Source organism: Macrobrachium nipponense, chromosome 29 (genome assembly GCF_015104395.2).
Source record: "Macrobrachium nipponense isolate FS-2020 chromosome 29, ASM1510439v2, whole genome shotgun sequence".
NCBI lineage: Eukaryota > Metazoa > Arthropoda > Malacostraca > Decapoda > Palaemonidae > Macrobrachium > Macrobrachium nipponense.
The window spans coordinates 47,253,808-47,276,116 of NC_061092.1; the positions used below are offsets into that span (position 1 = coordinate 47,253,808).

At 39.7% G+C, this 22,309-nt stretch overlaps 1 protein-coding gene across 2 annotated transcripts in view; it reads right to left on the reverse strand.

The window, feature by feature from the left end:
* The window catches only part of LOC135206263 (uncharacterized), a gene marked incomplete at its 5' end in the record, with an annotated part of 102,510 nt that overhangs the window by 24,281 nt on the left and 55,920 nt on the right, over positions 1–22,309 (reverse strand). The window contains 1 exon segment of one of the 2 annotated variants that reach the window (XM_064237676.1): positions 4,228–4,867. 2 annotated transcript variants of the gene reach the window in all.

Sequence of the window (22,309 nt, forward strand, 5' to 3'; positions counted from 1 at the left end):
GCTAGGCTTACCCGATTCATTTGGGTGTGCGCTGCAACTGCTGCTCAAATTATGGCATTTTTCTAACTAATCCCAAGAACTGACCATGGAAAATCCCAAGATTAACCAAAAATCCCAAGATAATAAAATATTTGACATATGCCAAGCCCTAAATATTTACGCTGTCTGTCTGTCTGTCTATCAGGAAAAGATACTGATAATTTGAATTGACGGTATCTTCCCTGAGAGAGAGAGAGAGAGAGAGAGAGAGAGAGAGAGAGAGAGAGAGAGAGAGAGAGAGAGAGAGAGGAGAGGAGAGAGGAGAGAGACGAGAGAGAGAGAGGAAGAGAGAGAGAGAGAGAGAGAGAGAGAGAGGAGAGAATATTTAACCAGTGGGCATTAGTACATATGCAGGCATTGTGTTCATGCTTGTTAAAAAATGTGCAGTACTGGTAATTCATATCTGGAAGACAAAAAAACAAATATGAATTTTGTTGTCAGTCGCATGGACTAAATTTACAAGAGCAGGGAACAAATCTTAACATTCCTCGAGAGATTAGAGAGATGAACCATCGCTGAACACACTCTCTCTCTCAACTAACTATACTGTTAAGTGTTAACTTGAGTCTCTAAAACCAATAGGTATTAGCACACGCGCAACTGTATGTGTGTGTGTGTGTGTGTATACTGTTAAAAAATGTGCTGTACCTACAGGTAATACCTACATCTTTGAAAGATAAACAAACAAACAAATTTTGTTGTTGCTAGTCGCGGGGGCTATAAAGGGTGTGACCAGCAGACAGAAAGATTAACATTTTTCCAGAGATTAAAGAGCTGAATTTTGTTTTGAAGGTATGTCAAACGCGTTAGTAAATAGGTATCATCTTCTAAAGAATTTTTTTTTTTTTTCCTTTTTGCGGAAGAATCTTCAAACCATTTTGCATTCAAAGTAATGAGAAGGAATCATTCTATTCTTCATGTAATCAGTAAAATACTTAAAACTATTAAAAACTAAAACTACGTACTGTAGGCAAAACACACACATCATCGTCAGCTTCGTGTGTGTAAACGTTCATTCTAAGAAATTCACATAGTAGTAGTATAACCAACACCTGATTGGCTGGTTGGTAGCCATGGAGATGTTATCCAATGACTGCCCTCTGCTTCTGTTCTATTTATAGACATATGCCGTGGATGGCACTAGGTTTCAATGTTACCATGATCGTGATTTTCTGACTGCTGACGGAAAAATTACTCAATAATTTTCTTTATGTAATCATTTCTTCATGAAAACAATAATATATGATCATTTTAACTTTAATGTATAGTGGTATGAAAAATACCAGTGTGTTGTAGCGATGCGTCATCAATATAGTGATATGAAAATACCACAATGTGTTGTAGCGATGCGTCATCACTAAGTGCAAATCCTTTTCCCGGACCATCCTCAAAATTTTACGACTCTTCAACTTCAAGATCGATATGGTGAAATATATTTCATAGTCATACTTATTGTTAAAATTCACAAGTTGAACTGCAAAACATTATTATATTTTGATTGTTATGTACATCCATATTTTTTGTGTTTTACTGAATGTTTGTTTTGAAAATAATAGCTATTAGTGAACATATGGTATTATTTTTCCCACTATTTTATTATAGGTGATCTTAATTATCTCACATTCATTTAACAGTATTATATTAATATTTATTTAAATAAACTGTAAGTAATAAATAACAATAATGAAAAACATAAAGAGAAAAAATGTTTTTGCTGCAGTAGTGATGTTTGATTATGCATCTGACCTTACATTTCAGAAATCTGAAAAATTCCAAAAACCGAAAAATCGGATAAAAGAATGTGTGTGTACTGCACATTTTTTAAAACATCATGTACATGCACACAATGTCTACACATTTACGGATACCCATTGGTGAAAGACTGAAATTACAGTATTTATTCCTGAGAGAGAGAGAGAGAGAGAGAGAGAGAGAGAGAGAGAGAGAGAGAGAGATTTAGGACTCCAAGGCGTGGTATTTTTACAATTATTTTATTATCTTGGGATTCTTTTTTAATCTTGAGATTTTCTATTCAATTCTCGGGATTAGTAAGAAAATTACCGTAACTTGACTAGCAGCAGCACACATCTGAATGACTCGGCCATTGGCATGCTCAACCACCAACCTTATGAATTGACGCTCTCGGAAAAGGAACTCGCATGATACACGAGATCCATGACAAAACCACTGTTTATTGGTGAAAATTTGGGGGTAGCATGATATGCGAGATCGCACGTTACTCGAGTATATACAGTGGTCCCCCGTATTCGCGGGGGATGCGTACCAGACCCCCCCGTGAATAGTTAGAACCCGCGAATGTTTGGAACCCCTATGAAAATGCTAAAAACAGCCTATTTTGTTAGTTAAAACTACAGAAAAACCCATTTTTCATACTTGGTTTTTTTAATAGTTTTATCACAAAATTTTCATACTTGGTTTTTTTAATAGTTTTATCACAAAAAGTGCATTTTACGATGAAATTCATCTAAAAAAACAAGAATTTGTGGATATTTATCATAGAAAAATACAGCGAATGCGCGAATTTTCCGCGAATAATGCGGGGAAACGTTCCCCAGAGAAATCCGCGAATGTGTGAGCCCGCGAATCTGGAGAATGCGAATACGGGGGGTCCACTGTACGGAAATTTTAATACACTTCTATTCCCGCTGCAATTAACATAGCCAAATCCTACAGAATGGACACCAAAAGAATACATAAAATCTTCAAATATTTTATGGGAAACTTTATGAACATTTTATCTATAAGAAAAATACTTTAATAATGTGTATAAATAATTATAATTATTTTATCTGACTTTTGTTTATGCTCTACTTGAGCAATACTTTTCATTCACTTATTTGTATAGAGGCAGTCCCAGTTATTAACGGACTCGGTTAATGGCTATCCGGTTTTATGGTGCTTGTCTAGTGCCATAAAATTGGTGATTTATGGTGCCATAACGGGGCCAAGTTTCAGTTATCAGCACCATAAGGTGCCACAAATAGTTATGGTGCCATAACATACCTAACAGAGGTGCCATTAAGGGCCATATATGTTTTAGATATATATAATAAAATTCATCATATAAAAATTTCAAGTCATTTGAGCAAAAACTTTTAGTTTTATTAGCAAAAATTATGTAAAAAAAAAAAAATAGGTAGCGATTTCTCCGCTAATATGACATCAGTTGTATTGAAAATCATACCATAAAAACTGCTTTATATACAGAAAAATTCTGTATGAGAAAATTTTGATTATTTTTTATTGAATTTTTTTTTTAGTCTAGAAAAAAAGAAAAAATCGGCTCACAAGGAATTAATGGATTTTTATTCCTCTTTCCAATGATATCTTTCTCTCTGAAATTGGATGATAAATAACCGAGTAATGGCTACCGACATGCGCATAAGTATGTTTTTGAGTTATGAGCTCCCAAAGATTTGCTATGTAAATTTTTGCTTTTTTCTTATAAAAGTCAAAACAACATTATTATAATAACTTTATTTGTACTTTTATTATTGATTTCTACATCAAGGATTCTGGTCCTACCCCTAAAAGTGGTATTAATACCCTCAGCGTGACACCAGACAATGATGTTGACGGTGAGACATGTGACAATGAGGGCGCTGATAACAATGAATTTTCGTGTTTTTCTTTCAGCACACTCCTGGCCTTCGCTAATTTTGCTAGCCTTAGTTGCTGAGTAGCCTTCTTGATCTTAGGTAACTTCGGCATTGCTATAAGTTCACTAAGAAGTTATAAAAACAACGTAAATAGCTAGTAACCAAACGCAAGTGCCTAAGTGCATGTAACTCCTTTGACATCTGTGGCGTAACTGAGTCATTCTCTGAGTCTCGCCTATAAATAACCGTTCTGAGCAGCTCGCTTCTCACAGTGTCACACTACCTTTCATTGCTACCAGATGTATGAGAATTTAGCCTTAACCAGTTATCGACACCATTAACTGAAACTGTAAATCCCGGAGTTTCGGTTAATGTCAGTTTCCAGTTATCAGCACCCTACCGAGAATGGAACACCCTGATAACCAGGGACTGCCGGTATCATCAAGCATTAAAATTTCTTTTTAATCACAAAACACCCCTTTGTAAAGAGCAATGCATACTGACCCACATTCTATCCAAAAACTAAAATAATTTCCCTTTTGTGAGTAGGATAAATAATATACTGTACTTGATTAAAATTCTAGTAAGTATATTGTAATCATACTCACATTACACCTTACATTTGCTAAGCAGCAGTCAAATGCATATCCCATATAAAAAGATTAAACAATGTACACTACCTCACTGGCTGTCCCATAATAATGTACAAATGCAATTGAGTAAAGGAACTGAGAGAATAATCAATCACTATGAATCACCTAAAGAACTGGAAGTCAATTTTTCTTTTTCTAGCCTCGTACTACATAATAAAAGCTAACTCTTTGGAAAGGAATTAAAAATTAAGTCATACACATTCTGTGCATTCCATAATAAATTACAAAAACAGCTGAAGGTCAAGAAACAAACAATACTGCATATAAAAAAATCCAGGTTACCTACACAAACAAAAAAATACAAAAAAAAGACCAAAAATTTCCTTAATTTCATGAAATCTTCAATCCTACCAAAGTAAAGTACTTGGGGAAGGACAGATGATGAAGTTTGATTCTCAGGACCTACCAACTATGTACTTTATCACATTTTCATGCCCAGACGAAGAAATTGCCCTTCATCCTAATGACACACCTTGCCACCAGTACATACTGCAATTTTCATTAACACTGCACATCCAAATAACCATTGTAATTCCATACATCAGGTTAAGGAGGCTGGAAGGGAACATGAAAAAACAAGTTTTTAATTTCCTTGAGAGCCTAAGTAATGAGTGTAGTGTATCTGGGTAGTTAGGGACACTCAACACCCCTTCCTTTCAATTACACTTTGCTGGTTTGATTGGAGTATGCTAGGTTGTATCCAAGTTCTAAAGACATGGGACCATGCCATAACTTGGGTTTAAGTTCCCTAGCTTAAGGGTACAATCCAGCTTATTTTTTTACCTTCCATGCATTATTTACTGACTGGGTTTTCTTATTAAGGATATTTTCACATTCATTCATGTTGTCCATTTCATCTTTCTAAATTATTTAACATTATTTTATTTTCTGTTAGTTATACACAGTTCTTTCTTCTTCATTGTTCTTTTTCCCTCTTTTCAAGAAGTATAGACATTCTAGTTAGGTCATTTGAGGAGTTTCATAAGAATGTGTTCATGCTACAGCACAGGCAAGGCAGGTATGCTTTCTATATAAGACAATAAAAGCCACTAATGGTAACAAATGTTTTCAACAAAGAAAAGCAAATCAAGATTATTACCGAATACAGAATTTAGGGAAACACAATAGTACTACATGTACATCAATGAATGATTAAGATAAAATTGCATTTTTCCTGGGAGATATAAAACCAAATTCTTTTCCAGGGATACCTTCACCATTTGCCGGGGGAATTGCTGAAGCTTGCTAACATGGTGTTTACATCTTCTGGCAGTTAGTGGGATGGGTGTGGGGAACTACCCATTCACACAGATGTGCAATATTATTTTTCCTTCAGCACTATGGCAATTCAAGGGTGGTTAGAAGTGGGAGTAAAATAAAAATAAAAATAGTTTATATATCTATGGAAAAAGTAAATGACCTTGAAAATTTATTTTTTTCCTATAAGGCTACAAACCTTTCTCTTATAATTCTTAAGACTCACTCCTTAGGCAAGAGGAACCATTTAAAAATCATGACTACTACTGATTTTCTACCTGGAAAGGACAGCTTCCTAGTCATACCTCACTCCAAGAGAAAAAAGGAAGACTCAGGCCACCCTACGAGAAAAAGGAGGACTCAGGTTTCCTTTTAAGATGGGAAGACCAGCTCAGAAAGCAGCATAATATGAAAACCCAAGTAGTTATACCTAATTCCCCATCCCTCCCTCATTAAAAGATGACTGAAGGAGCCACATCTACCAATAATGAAAGTTAAAAGATAGGAAGTTCTGCTGAACAATCATCTGCATCTGTCCCTACCAGCAAGAATATGTCTGATGACTGGTAACAAGAAGAGGGGTGGAGGGGGAAGGAATGCCAGTCACTCTTCATTCATCCAACCATTCTTCATGGTAAACTTACTTAACCTTTTTGCCTGATCTCAGTCATCATTCTTTCAGTTCTTTTTATTGATGATCTTTGAGGAAACGGATCTTCATTTATGATTAAATTATGATAAATAACATAACTTTGGTTTATTAATCCCCAAAAAGAATATAAAATTCATAATAATCATTAATCATTAACATAGTAAAAATACAAAGAAAAACTTTGAATGCCCATATCTCACAACTATACTTATTGACCTTCAAATTCTATCTTCTCCCTTAGTTTTAAAGTTATGGAATTGAAATTTGGTATATAACTTAGAAATACATTATAGAACAATCCAATCTATCGCCCTTTTTCCAATTTTTGCTTCATTTTTTTCTTAAATTTTTTTCCTGATTTATAGGGTTTAATAAAAAAATGATTTTAGAACAAAAAAACTACATTTGATCGGAGGGTTGCATCAGGTCTATATATGGTAGTAATCCCATGTCTTAATATTAAATATCAAGGGAGGAGATAGGATTTGAAAAATGGTTATTTTTGGGATAAATCACACTGGAGCCACAAAACCGAAGGTCAGAGGCAAAAATCATATGCAGTTTGGAGTTGTCCCAAGTCACCTTATTAAGTGGTATGAATGTCAAAGTCCTGTCCTTCAAAAATGGCATTAGCCAGCCGGCGCCCTTAAGATTGTCCCAAGGGTGTTAAGGGTCCTCCATTCCAGCCAAAGTGTCCAGCATAGGCAGGTAGAATAATGCAAGCTTACAGTTTAGTCATGTAGCAAACAGGCTGACCAATGAAGTTCTCCAAACCTCGAACAGCCTCTCTGCTACAAGCAGATGTAGGGACCACTCAATTCACAACCTGGTGACTGAGCTAACAAGCCAACACATTTTGACAGCCTGGGATACATCTGGTCAAAGGCTCATTGGCACATTGAGCCTTCCAATCATACACCTATCTTGCAAACTCGCAAAAGCGGAGGAAGAATGTCCCCTCACTTCTTAACTCATAATATACCTTCGTTATGTTGTAGCTCATTAGCACCACTGAGTGTCCCATCAGCTGATCCTGGAAGGCCTGCAGTGCTAACAGAGCTGCACCAATCTCAAATGTGCCGACATGCAGGTGCGACTCCTCTCAAGTCCACACAGGTGAGCACCCTACCCTACTTTTGATGCATCTGAAAACCGAAGCAACTTTGGAAGCAAGTTTAACTGAACTCCCACAAAAAGTTTCTTGTCCCCTAGCCACCACAAGAGATCTTCCTTTGCTTCTATCACCAACAGAACAAGAAGTTTTGGAGGATCAAAGCAGATGACCAGCATTGCTTTAGGAACCACTGGAACATTGTATGCAAAGATGCCGGTGAAGCAAGTTCCTCCAGAGACAACAGGCAACTAAAGAGGACCCATCACAGCCAAGCAGTTTGTTCCACAAAAGACAGGAACCATGCAGAAACTTCCTTGAGTTTGTTGAGTCAAGTGTCTACACGATGGGCTTTCCAGGTTCAATGAACATTCCCAGAAACTTCATTTGATGTTTCAGAAAGAGTTCTAACATTTCCCAAAACACTACCATCCCCACCCACCAAAAATAAATCTGATCCTTAAGCAAGTATATCTCCAAGGACACTAGAATTTCCTAACTATTGAGACACCATAACAGACAGACCCCAAACAAGAGATCCAACACTAACACAAGTGTGAACATATGTGAACACCTGTGGGGCAGTCACTAGGTCAAAGCAAACCACTTCAAATGGGTGCTGTCTCTTTGCAGATGGAATGAAAGTAGTACTTGCAAGAATTTGAGTATAGATTGGTATTTGAAAATACAGTCTTCAAATTTGATGAAAGCATGAAATCACTGTCTGATAGAAGATAACATGGATCTTGGGGTATCCATTTTGAATGGTCTGATATTTGAACTATAGTTTGAATAGAGAGACTAACAATTGGCCTCCAGCCTCCCATCACCTTTGCCATCAGGAAGATGTGACAGTAAAACCATGGAGAGTACAGTAATACCTCAGTCTTACCCGAAATGAGTTGTGCGAATTCACAATAGCACGAACTTTTGTTGGAACCTAACTAATTATCATACGCAAGTTTTTCACAGACACATGAATGCAAAAAACAAATTTTCAAATCCTCGAGAAACCCTGCAAAATTGTTTGTTTAATTTTGTATGTAATATATAGGTTTTCAAGCTTTTGTGTGTAAATTAAATAACATTAAATAGAGATAAGAGAATTTTTAAGGTACATGTATGTATGTACTATGTTTATTAATATTTTCAAATATTAATAACAATAATAATAATAATAATAATAATAATAATATAATAATAATAATAATAATAATAATAATAATAATGCCGGGTACCAACTCAAGAAAAGAGGCAACAGAATCAACCATCTGATGTTCATGGACGACATCAAGCTGTATGGTAAGAGCATCAAGGAAATAGATACCCTAATCCAGACTGTAAGGATTGTATCTGAGGACATCAGGATGGAGTTTGGAATAGAAAAATGCGCCTTAGTCAACATACAAAAGGGCAAAGTAACGAGAACTGAAGGGATAAAGCTACCAGATGGGAGCAACATCAAACACATAGATGAGACAGGATACAAATACCTGGGAATAATGGAAGGAGGAGATATAAAACACCAAGAGATGAAGGACACGATCAGGAAAGAATATATGCAGAGACTCAAGGCGATACTCAAGTCAAAACTCAACGCCGGAAATTATGATAAAAGCCTAAACACATGGGCAGTGCCAGTAATCAGATACAGCGCAGGAATAGTGGAATGGACGAAGGCAGAACTCCGCAGCATAGATCAGAAAACCAGGAAACATATGACAATACACAAAGCACTACACCCAAGAGCAAATACAGACAGACTATACATAACACGAAAGGAAGGAGGGAGAGGACTACTAAGTATAGAGGACTGCGTCAACATCGAAAACAGAGCACTGGGGCAATATCTGAAAACCAGTGAAGACGAGTGGCTAAAGAGTGCATGGAAGAAGGACTAATAAAAGCAGACGAAGACCCAGAAAATACAGAGACAGGAGAAAGACAGAAAGAACAGAGGACTGCACAACAAACCAATGCATGGACAATACATGAGACAGACTAAAGAACTAGCCAGCGATGACAATTGGCAATGGCTACAGAGGGGAGAGCTAAAGAAGGAAACTGAAGGAATGATAACAGCGGCACAAGATCAGGCCCTAAGAACCAGATATGTTCAAAGTACGATAGACGGAAATAACATCTCTCCCATATGTAGGAAGTGCAATACGAAAAGTGAAACCATAAACCACATAGCAAGTGAATGCCCGGCACTTGCACAGAACCAGTACAAAAAGAGGCATGATTCAGTAGCAAAAGCCCTCCACTGGAGCCTGTGCAAGAAACATCAGCTACCTTGCAGTAATAATTGGTACGAGCACCAACCTGAAGGAGTGATAGAAAACGATCAGGCAAAGATCCTCTGGGACTATGGTATCAGAACGGATAGGGTGATACGTGCAAACAGACCAGACGTGACGTTGATTGACAAGGTCAAGAAGAAAGTATCACTCATTGATGTCGCAATACCATGGGACACCAGAGTTGAAGAGAAAGAGAGGGAAAAATTGGATAAGTATCAAGATCTGAAAATAGAAATAAGAAGGATATGGGATATGCCAGTGGAAATCGTACCCATAATCATAGGAGCACTAGGCACGATCCCAAGATCCCTGAAAAGGAATCTAGAAAAAACTAGAGGCTGAAGTAGCTCCGGGCCTCTCATGCGAAGAGTGTGATCCTAGAAACGGCACACATAGTAAGAAGAGTGATGGACTCCTAAGGAGGCAGGATGCAACCCGGAACCCCACACTATAAATACCACCCAGTCGAATTGGAGGACTGTGATAGAGCAAAAAAAAAAAAAAAAAAAAAAAAAAAAAAAAAATAAATAAATAAAAAATAATAATAATAATAATAATAATAAAATTCAAAACTCAATGGAGGAAATATGATAAAAGCCATAAACACATGAGCAGTGCCAGTAATCAGATACAGCGCAGGAATAGTGGAATGGACGAAGGCAGAACTCCGCAGCATAGATCAGAAAAACCAGGAAACATATGACAATACACAAAGCACTACACCCAAGAGCAAATACAGACAGACTATACATAACACGAAAGGAAGGAGGGAGAGGACTACTAAGTATAGAGGACTGCGTCAACATCGAAAACAGAGCACTGGGGCAATATCTGAAAACCAGTGAAGACGAGTGGCTAAAGAGTGCATGGGAAGAAGGACTAATAAAAGCAGACGAAGACCCAGAAATATACAGAGACAGGAGAAAGACAGAAGAACAGAGGACTGGCACAACAAACCAATGCATGGACAATACATGAGACAGACTAAAGAACTAGCCAGCGATGACAATTGGCAATGGCTACAGAGGGGAGAGCTAAAGAAGGAAACTGAAGGAATGATAACAGCGGCACAAGATCAGGCCCTAAGAACCAGATATGTTCAAAGAACGATAGACGGAAATAACATCTCTCCCATATGTAGGAAGTGCAATATGAAAAATGAAACCATAAACCACATAGCAAGTGAATGCTCGGCACTTGCACAGAACCAGTACAAAAAGAGGCATGATTCAGTGGCAAAAGCCCTCCACTGGAGCCTGTGCAAGAAACATCAGCTACCTTGCAGTAATAAGTGGTACGAGCACCAACCTGAGGGAGTGATAGAAAACGATCACGCAAAGATCCTCTGGGACTATGGTATCAGAACGGATGGGGTGATACGTGCAAACAGACCAGACGTGACGTTGATTGACAAAGTCAAGAAGAAAGTATCACTCATTGATGTTGCAATACCATGGGACACCAGAGTTGAAGAGAAAGAGAGGGAAAAAATGGATAAGTATCAAGATCTGAAAATAGAAATAAGAAGGATATGGGATATGCCAGTGGAAATCGTACCCATAATCATAGGAGCACTAGGCACGATCCCAAGATCCCTGAAAAGGAATCTAGAAAACTAGAGCTGAAGTAGCTCCAGGACTCATGCAGAAGAGTGTGATCCTAGAAACGGCACACACAGTAAGGAAAGTGATGGACTCCTAAGGAGGCAGGATGCAACCCGGAACCCCACACTATAAATACCACCCAGTCGAATTGGAGGACTGTGATAGAGTAAAAAAAAAAAAATAATAATAATAATAATAATAATAATAATAACAATAATAATGTTTTGTTAAAAATGGTTGCTGCTTCAGCACTATTAATCTTGTAAGGAGTTTTCTCTATTTTTCTGATGACAGCTTTCTCTCTGTTGACAACACTGGATCTGAAATCCCTAAAAGAGACCACCACCAAGCAGAAGACTGAGCGGAGGACCACCACCACCACCAACCCTTCACCTATGAAGAAATCAGCGCACTCCTCACCCACCTGAGCGAGGAAGACATGTGTGACTGGGTTAGGGGCATAACCCGCAAACGTAACGGCCTCAATGGTGGGAAGCTACACATCTAGGAGAAGACTCAGAGGTACATATATTAACCTCACTACATACCAGCCCACCCCTGAACAAGACGACCTATTGAACTGCCACTTCATGTCGAAGCCGAAGCAGCACGAGAAACGCCTGGAGATCGAGCTGCTCCTCAACTTGATCCAGCAGTTGGAAGCCAAGAAGATCCTGAGAACGACGGATGCCCTTCAACCTCTTCTGCTATAGGCCCTTACAGACAAGGGGTCATACTCAAGTGGAATTTACTACAGAGAGATGAAAGAAACTGCTGCATATCTGAAGAAGAGAGAAGATATCACTGTAAGACATGCAGACAAGACAGCCACGTCCGTGCTCATCAGTACCTCGGAATACTTTGAGAAACTTGACGCCATCTTGTCTGACGCCTCCAAGTTTGAGAGGCTTACAAGGAGCCCTATGGAGGACATCACATGCCGCTACAAATGCTACACACCTCCCACCCATCCAAGGAGACTACAGCCTCAGCTACCTCTACAGGAATGTGAAGACCCACGGAAGGCAGCCCCGTATGCCCGATCATCAACCAAACGCCCGCCCCGACTTATGCCTTGGCTAAACGATTTCATAAAATTCTTATTCCCTATTTCCCCTCTAAGTACTGCCTCACCTCATTGGTGGAATTTTTGGAGAAGATCCATGACTCCTCCGGTGCAGGAACCATGGCGTTCTTAGATGCTGAGTCCCTATTCATCAACGTCCCAGTCAATGTGACAATAAGGATCTTCATGGAGCAGGTATATAGGAATTCCGAAATGAGATCACCAAACATTCCCAAAGACTCATTAAGAACCCTGCTGGATATCTGCATGAAGGGACCCCTTTCATCACCCACTGAGGACAGATGTACCGCCAGAGGGACGGTGTAGCGATGGGGTCCCCCTTGGGAGTCCTCTTCGCTAACTTCTATACGGGCAAAGTGGAAGAAAGGGTCTTCTCCCAACACAGATGTCCCAGCAGATATGGACGATACTTAGATAATATCTTTGTGCAAGCCAACTCCGAGGATAAGGTAAAAGTGCTTAGGCAGCAGTTCCTGCGTCACAACTCATTCAACTTCACCAGTGAAGAAACTTACCGTGACCGTCTATACTAAGGCTATGAACCTCAGATTATGTCTTTACGGAGATAGCGTGTGTCCTGCGCGGTTCAAGACCACCACCGTCAGGGCCTTCATCAGGAGGACCCTCTCGCACTGTTCGATGCGGCAGGACACGCACCTCGAACTCGACCAAGTCTCCCACATGCTGATCAGTAATGGGTACTCCAATAAATTTGTCAACTGAGAAATACAAGACGCCCTCGACAAATGGTACACGATGGAGGAAAAGAACAAGATTATTCCACCCACGGAGTATATAAAACTGTTTTACAAATCCTTCATGCACCAGCAATACAAGGACGAAGAAACAGCCATTAAGAAAATAAAAGAGGATCACGTCCGCCCTACAGAGGAAGGGAAGCGAGTGTCCCTCATTATTTATTACAAGAATCAGTATACTAGGGACCTCCTTATGAGGAACAACCCTGCCCCACCCATAGGAGACCCCCTGAAGCAGACCAACATCATCTACCAATACGTATGCTCCACCCAAGGATGCCCTGGGATTTACATTGGTATGATGACGATGCGCCTGTCGAAGAGGATTTCCTGCCACGCCCAGGAGGGAACCATCAGCCAGTACGCCCTTGCAGCACAACAACAGACTATCAAGAGAGACAACATTATCAGAAATACAAAAGTCATTGGAAGAGCCCCCAACCCATGACGTCTGCACCTCCTAGACGTGTATGAGGACTACGCCCCTCCCACCCAACGAGAGCACCAGCGCCCAAGAAATACCTGAGTGATGTCGCCCGCCTCAGGAGGTCCACGCAGATTCAAAATGCTTGCCGTATGAGTCACCTTCACAGGAACCAATGAAAATTCGACCTGCCCTACAGGTTCCCTAGCCACACTTGAGAGCCCACACCACCAGGTTAAAATGAGAAGGACTCGCCACTAGAATTCAGTCCCTCACCAGTCACCGCTGGAAAATGTCCTATAGATCTGCATGAAACATTGCATTAGGGAGAGAGAGAGAGAGAGAGAGAGAGAGAGAGAGAGAGAGAGAGAGAGAGAGAGAGAGAGAGAGAGAGAGAGAGAGAGAGAGAGAGAGGCATTGTATAAGCAACACTGTTAGTATAAGAATTAAATAATAAAACACCAAAAATGACTTCAATTTTACCAAGCCCTTTGGCACGCTGCTCGCCAATCTAAGCAACAGAGAGAAATCTGTCGTCAGAAAAATAGAGAAGACTCTTTACAGGATTAATAGTGCTGAAGCAGCAACCATTTTTAACAAAACATGCTTAAGAGAGGGTATCCTTCCCAAACAATAATAATAGTAATGTAATAATAATAACACTATAATTACAAAATTCATGTGATTGTTATTTTAAAGAAATAAAATAACCTTTCCATTTCACTTTTAAGTAAGGACAACTCCTCTCTCTCTCTCTCTCTCTCTCTTGCTGAGATGAGATAATTTTTATGATATATGAATATGTTTAAAAATATTTTCAAACAATAATAATAATATAGTTGGGAAGTAAACATTCTTTTAAACAACTTCTGCTGAAAATAATGGATGATTCAGCTCCATTACTTTCATACAGGACTTTCTCAAGTCTCCTTACAGTTGATTTTTGAGTATTGCTTTGACTAGCAAGCAATGTGCCAATGGAGGACATGTTAAAAACAGTGGATTCAAGGGACAATTATTATCCTACATGAGAAATACATAAATCTGGTTACTCTCTCTCTCTCTCTTGCGATTTCTTACTCTTTCTTCCTATGTTCTCGCAATGTTTCGACTCAGGCTTTGCTGATCATCTTCCATGCGAAGGTTAGAGTTAGACTGATGCTGATTTTTGATTGGCTGCATGCTCACGACTGTCTGTTATTGGCTGGTGACTCGCTACCTCAAAACAGTTTCTGGAGTTGATGGTTTCTCTGGTGTAGCCTTGATGAATAATCTCGGCACTCAGTTGACGTTATGGAGAGCTGCATTTTCATTGGCTCTTCACTCTATGACGTCATTCCTGGTGTTGTCGTCGGTGTTTCTTTCATTGGGGTGTCATCTTGAGGAATTGGTCCTTGGGTCAGGTTCCGCCTAAGTTCTTGGGAAGGAAGAAGGCTTCTTGTGTCATGTTCAGGGAGGGCTTTTTTTCCAAAATGAATAGCGCTTCCATCCAGCGCAGGTGTCTTGGGTCAGGGGCGCTTTCAAGGATCGTAGTATTATTGATAATACTATCCTGGGAAGGAATTTGGTTGTAGCTGGTGATGGTGTGACACTTAATGGCACCCTCCTCCACATGAACACAAGAATCTCTTTGTAAGTTGCATCGTAGTCATTCCACTCTAAGTTCAGGGCCATCCACAGAAGGGGCATTGGTATTGGTGGACTACGTTGGTTTTCTTCAAGGGTTCTCATGCAGGTGGGGAAGGTATTCCACACAATAAGGTCATGCATTCTCCTGTTCTTTTAATAAATAACAAGGCTTATCTTCATGCCCTCCACTGTTGAAATGACATGCTCCAAAATTTTCTTTATAGCTTCTTCCTCCTCTCAATACTTAAGAGTGCATGAAGGCCTTGTAACGTAATCAAAAGAGAACTTGACAAATGGTACTCTGACAAAGCTGCACCACCACCGCCGCAAGAAACCCCAGACCTTATATTGGAATGACTACAATACAACTTGCAAAGAAAATCTTGTGTCATGCTCAGGAGGGTGCCATTTAGTGCCACACCCTCACCAGCCACAACCAGACTCCTTCCCAGGATAGTACTGTCAACAATAATACAATCCTTGGAAGTGCCCCTGACCCAAGAAGTCTGCACTTGCTGGAAGCGCTGTTCATTTTGGGAAAAAAAAAAAAAAATAAGACCTTTCTGAACAGAATGCAAGAAGCCTTCCTTCTTTCCCATGAGTTTAAGGCGGAATCTGACTCAGTACCAATGGTAATAACAAATAATACCAGCAATAATACCGTCAATATTCCCGAAGATGCCCCCCCCCCCCCCCACATGAAGGAAAAAGAAACACGCGACAACACCACGAATGCCGTCATAGAGTGAAGAGCCAATAGAAATGCAGCTCCTCATGACGTTACCCAAGTGCTGAGACGATCATCAAGGCTACACCAGAGAAATCATCACAGCAACTGTCTTGAGACAGTGAGTAAGCAGCCAATAGCAGACAGTCTTGAGTGCACAGCCAACCAAAAATCAACACCCCGCTGCACCCTGCTGGTATTTCATACATGTTCAGGCTCTCTGTCACCTTTGGTAACCTATTTGCCTGATGGATGGAATTAACTTCGTGGCTCTTGCTTGTAACCCTTCTATTTATATCTTTTCTTAGTGCTGGTGACCAAAACTGTACTGCATATTCAAGATGAGGTCCAACTATTGATGTGTAGAACTGCAGCACCGTTTCCTTGTTTCTGTATTTGAACTGCCCCTCCATGTATCCCACTAGTTTCTGTGCATTCTTTTCAGCTTTTATGCACTGTTTTATGGATTTTAAGTCCTTGGTAATAATGACTCCAAGGTCCTCTTCTTGTTCTACATACACTATTTATGTCATTGCCAAGCAGCATGTATGTAGTTGGCATGAGGGTTGTTTGTTCCTATTTGTAACACTTTACATTTATCCAAGTTAAAATGCATTTGCCATCTTTTTTACCACTATCCTATTTTCTTTAGATCATTTCTTAAACTTTCAACTGACTTTGGGTCAGCTGCATTTACACCTAGTTTGGTGTCATCTGCAAATTTGGCTATCCTTCTAGTTAATCCTACATCAGTGATAGTTAATCCTACATCAATGTCATTAATATAAACAAAAATAAGAGCAGGCCAAGGACAGAACCCTGAAGAGCTCTGCTTGTCACATCTGCCCACTCTGATTCTTCACAGTTTATGATGACTGTTTTCTATTAGTTAGCCAGTCTTCGATCCAATTGGATGTTTCTACTACAATTCATAAAGCTCTAACTTTTGTCATTAGTTTCTTGTGTGGAACTTTGTCAAAGGCCTTTTGGAAATTAAGTAGAGTATATCTGTTGCTCTACTACTTTCATAAATACCAAGCATGTTATGGAAAAACTCCAAGAGGTTTGATAGACAGGATCTGTTTTGCCTGAAGCTGTGTTGACTGTTTAACAACAGGTTGTTTCTATCAATGTGATCCACAATTGGTCTGCAGTTATGGACTCAAAAATCTTACAAGGGACTGACATTAGACAGACTGGTCTATAATTTCCTGGTTCTTCTCTTGGACCATTTTTGTCTACTGGGGGACATTACCTAGTTTCCATCCTCTAGGTGCCTTTCGTCGTTATGCCATTTTTCTGTAGAGTTTATGTAAGTGAGGAGCTATCTCCTCTTTTAACTCTCTAATTAATCTTGGATAAATCCCATCCGGGCCCAGGAGATTTGAACTTGTTTAGTTTTTCTATTTTGTTTTTAATGTCTTCTTCTGTAAATATAATTTTGTCAAGTGGTTCTGTCCCTTATTTAATAGCTGGTTCAGAGATTGAGGTAGTGGCTTTAATTGTGAAAAAAAACTTAACACTAGTAAAAAACTTATTCAGTAATTCTGCTTTTTCAAAGTATATGTTCACTAGGTTTCGCCCTTTGATACTTAGGGAACGTATGCTATTTTTTATTGGCTTTCTATTATTAACATAGCAAAGAATTCTTAAGGGTTTTCCTTAAAAACTGATGCAACAACTTTCTTATCCCCATTTATCTCTGCATTTCTTACTAATTTATCAACCATTCTACAAAGTTCTTTATGCCTGCTTGCTTCTTCTGGTGTTGGGTGTAGATTCATTGCTTTGTGCAATCTCTCTTTCTCTTATTTTATCTTTAATTTCTCTGATGTATTTCTCATGCAGAATAATTGTCCCTTGAATCCACTGTTTTTTGACATGTCCCCCATTGGCACATTGCTTGCCAATCTAAGCAATACTGAAAAATCAACAATAAGGAGACTTGAGAAAGTCCTGTATAAAATTAATGCAGCTGAATCAGCCATTATTTTTAACAGAAATAATAATAATAATAATACTGGCTCAAAAACTTCAAGGCCCTACACCCACGAATAGCAGAACAACTCCAGCATTGTATCTCAAATCACCATGCACCCAAATGGATGACCACAGAAAGAACATCCTTAGTACAAAAAGACAAGAGTAAGGGAAATATAGCCAGTAACTACAGGCCTATCACCTGCCTACCAATAATGTGGAAGTTACTAACAGGTATCATCAGTGAAAGGCTATACAATTACCTAGAGGAGACAAACACCATCCCCCACCAACAGAAAGGCTGCAGAAGGAAGTGTAGGGGCACAAGACCAGCTCCTGATAGACAAAATGGTAATGAAGAACAGTAGGAGAAGGAAAACCAACCTAAGCATGGCATGGATAGACTATAAGAAAGCCTTCGACATGATACCACACACATGGCTAATAGAATGCCTGAAAATATATGGGGCAGAGGAAAACACCATCAGCTTCCTCAAATATACAATGCGCAACTGGAATACAATACTTACAAGCTCTGGAATAAGACTAGCAGAGGTTAATATCAGGAGAGGGATCTTCCAGGGCGACTCACTGTCTCCACTACTCTTCGTAGTAGCCATGATTCCCATGACAAAAGTACTACAGAAGATGGATGCCGGGTACCAACTCAAGAAAAAAGGCAACAGAATTAACCATCTGATGTTCATGGACGACATCAAGCTGTATGGTAAGAGCATCAAGGAAATAGATACCCTAATCCAGACTGTAAGGATTGTATCTGGGGACATCAGGATGGAGTTTGGAATAAAAAATGCGCCTTAGTCAACATACAAAAAGGCAAAGTAACGAGAACTGAAGGGATAAAGCTACCAGATGGGAGCAACATCAAACACATCGATGAGACAGGATACAAATACCTGGGAATAATGGAAGGAGGGGATATAAAACACCAAGAGATGAAGGACACGATCAGGAAAGAATATATGCAGAGACTCAAGGTGATACTCAAGTCAAAACTCAATGCCGGAAATATGATAAAAGCCATAAACACATGGGCAGTGCCAGTAATCAGATACAGCGCAGGAATAGTGGAATGGATGAAGGCAGAACTCCGCAGCATAGATCAGAAAACCAGGAAACAAATGACAATACACAAAGCACTACACCCAAGAGCAAATACGGACAGACTATACATAACACAAAAGGAAGGAGGGAGAGGACTACTAAGTATAGAGGACTGCTTCAACATCGAAAACAGAGTACTGGGGCAATATCTGAAAACCAGTGAAGATGAGTGGCTAAAGAGTGCATGGGAAGAAGGAATAATAAAAGTAGACGAAGACCCAGAAATATAGAGAGACAGGAGAATGACAGACTGAAAAGAGGACTGGCACAACAAACCAATGCATGGACAATACACGAGACAGACTAAAGAACTAGCCAGCGATGACACATGGCAATGGCTACAGAGGGGAGAGCTAAAGAAGGAAACTGAAGGAATGATAACAGCGGCACAAGATCAGGCCCTAAGAACCAGATATATTCAAAGAACGATAAGATGGAAATAACATCTCTCACATATGTAGGAAGTGCAATACGAAAAATGAAACCATAAACCACATAGCAAGCGAATGCCCGACACTTGCACAGAACCAGTACAAAAAGAGGCATGATTCAGTGGCAAAAGCCCTCCACTGGAGCCTGTGCAAGAAACATCAGCTACCTTGCAATAAAAAGTGGTACGAGCACCAACCAGAGGGAATGATAGAAAACGATCAGGCAAAGATCCTCTGGGACTATGGTATCAGAACGGATAGTGATACGTACAAATAAACCAGATGTGACGTTGATTGACAAAGTCAAGAAGAAAGTATCACTCATTGATGTCGCAATACCATGGGACACCAGAGTTGAAGAGAAAGAGAGGGAAAAAATGGATAAGTATCAAGATCTGAAAATAGAAATAAGAAGAATATGGGATATGCCAGTGGAAATCGTACCCATAATCATAGGAGCACTAGGCACGATCCCAAGATCCCTGAAAAGGAATCTAGAAAAACTAGACGCTATAACTGTAATTACAAAATACATATGAAAATATTCTTTCTCCTCATCTTTTGTTTTTAACTCCCAGAGAAGCTCAAGCCAAAGCTGCCAAATATGTTAAGTTATTGTGATAGGTAATGAGAATGGTGCCTTTAGTGGTTAATGTTTCTGTGTGTGTGTGTGTGTGTGTTTTAGCAGTACATAGATAATTTCCAATTTATCTAATTTTATCTTTACTGTCTTGAACAGCAATTGTGCCGTTCTAAAACATTGTTCATGAAAAGGAAATTCAGAGCAAAGAGAGACAGAATAAAGAATTTCTTAAAAGAGGTTGAGAAGACTTCTAAAAAAAGATCGGTCAGAGAAATAGTACAGGCCCTTGGTTAACAGCGGTATCAGTTAACAGATATCTGTTGTTACAGCGTTCGTCTAGCGACGCTGTTAACTGGATTTTTGGTGCCGATCTCTGGTTAGCAGTGCCAATCTCTAGTTAACAACAGCGCCAATCTCTGGTTAACGGAGCTGATATTGGTTAGCGGCACCGTTAACCAGGTTTTTAGTGCTGTTATTGCTGATTTTTGGTTAGCAGCATCGGCTGGGAATGGAACCCCTGCTGTTAACTGAGGGCTGTACGTATGCAATCTTCACACACACACACACACACCTATAATTTTTACCAAACATTTATTTCTATTTCTAAGGGTAATGTATTAAGATAACTTTTAAATGAAAATAGTAACTCTAATTTCATTTAAACGTTAGCTTAATTCATAGGGAGCATGATTAGGGTCACATTTAGTGTTCGAACTCTAGAAGTAAGCATTTATTAGCATTTTAAGAGTGTGCCAAACTTACACAAAAATTTCCCTTATGCAAGGATGTCGCGAACCTAACCTTGTGTAAGGCCAGGGTATTACTGTAGTCATCTAAGACCATATTTTCCCCAGCCCTCTCAGAATCTCCATTAACCATGCATAAAGTTTTGATAAGCCTCTCCATTAACCATGCATGAAGTTTTGATAAGCCTCTCTATTAACCATGCATGAAGTTTTGACGGGCCTAGAGAATAAGCAGGAAATGGGATCAATGTTTGAGAAAGGGGAGGATAATGATCCTTTCACAGAAGTCTGTAGCCATCCGAAAGAACACAGACTACTTCTGCCATGTTGCCCAGTAGCATAACAGTTATCCCCCAACTAACAGCAGTGGGTGAGGAGGAATGCTAACTCCAGTAATCTTTTCTTGTCTTCCCTTTCTCTCCTTTTCTAATTCAAGCCAGGGCAAAAAGGTGAAGGGCTAGAAAGACTGACCTCAGTCTTACTATTTTCAAAAATTACCATGAACACCTTCAAGCCTTTTCAAGACAAGGTAAGCCCACCAGCTTGCAAACTGGTGTGAGAAGAATGTTTACATCCTTCAATCTACTGCCAATTACCTCTGAAACTTTACCTTCTCTTTCTAGGAGGCTCCTGAAAAATCAAAGTCTGCCATTATGTTTCGCGACAAGTCTAACAGCAAAGTTGTCTGGGACAATGCCATGGCAACTAACTCCATGACTCCTGCTTCTGAAACATAGAAAGATACCTCTCTACCCAAAGCCTTTCTAACCCTGGGTTGTTTGTCAGCCTACAAATTACAGGGTCCTTTTACAAAGAGCAAGTCTCAGCCTCCTCTGGGATGCAGTATTTTCACTGTCATGTCAAAGGAGGAAAAAGAGATTTGCAAATGGGGGCCAGGACAACTAAAAGGACAATGTGGGATTTCACTCTCTCAAAGTATAATCTCTGGAGGACACTGAGTGTCAATGGTCACCCTGGATTCTCCCACGAGATTGTTGCAATCACAAATGAATCCAGTGATCTCACCAAATTGCCTCTCTAGCATGATCTTCAAGTGGTCTATGGACAGTCAGATCTGGTACAATCTGTTGCCAGGTGAGCTGGGGCCTCCATCAAAACAGGAGACAGCAACCTGACCTGACTTCTGATCTGGGAATCAGGATAAATACCCTGGAAAGGACCCAGATACTTAGTAACAATCCAAAGATAACAAGGTAACTGAATGAAATCATCAATACTAACATTATTCCATACCAACGGAACAGAACAAGCCAGGCTGGCCCTACACCCTGAACACTGCAAACAAGAGTGCACACACTGCCTGCCCCAGGTAGATTTGATCCAAGCTGTGCATGGGCTAGGGTGGCACCAGCTAGCGCAAACTCCAACGTATCCTACTAGAAAGAACCATTGGTGAGCACAAGAGTACGGTTATTCCTACAACAGTCAACAAACTGATTGCAAGGGCGACCCAGGACTGGCTGTGATAGCCCCATAAGGCTGTGAAATCCTGAGTCCAGGAGAGTGTGGCTTTTTCTCCGCACATTTCTGCTAAGGAAACATAAGTGATTAAGAGCGAC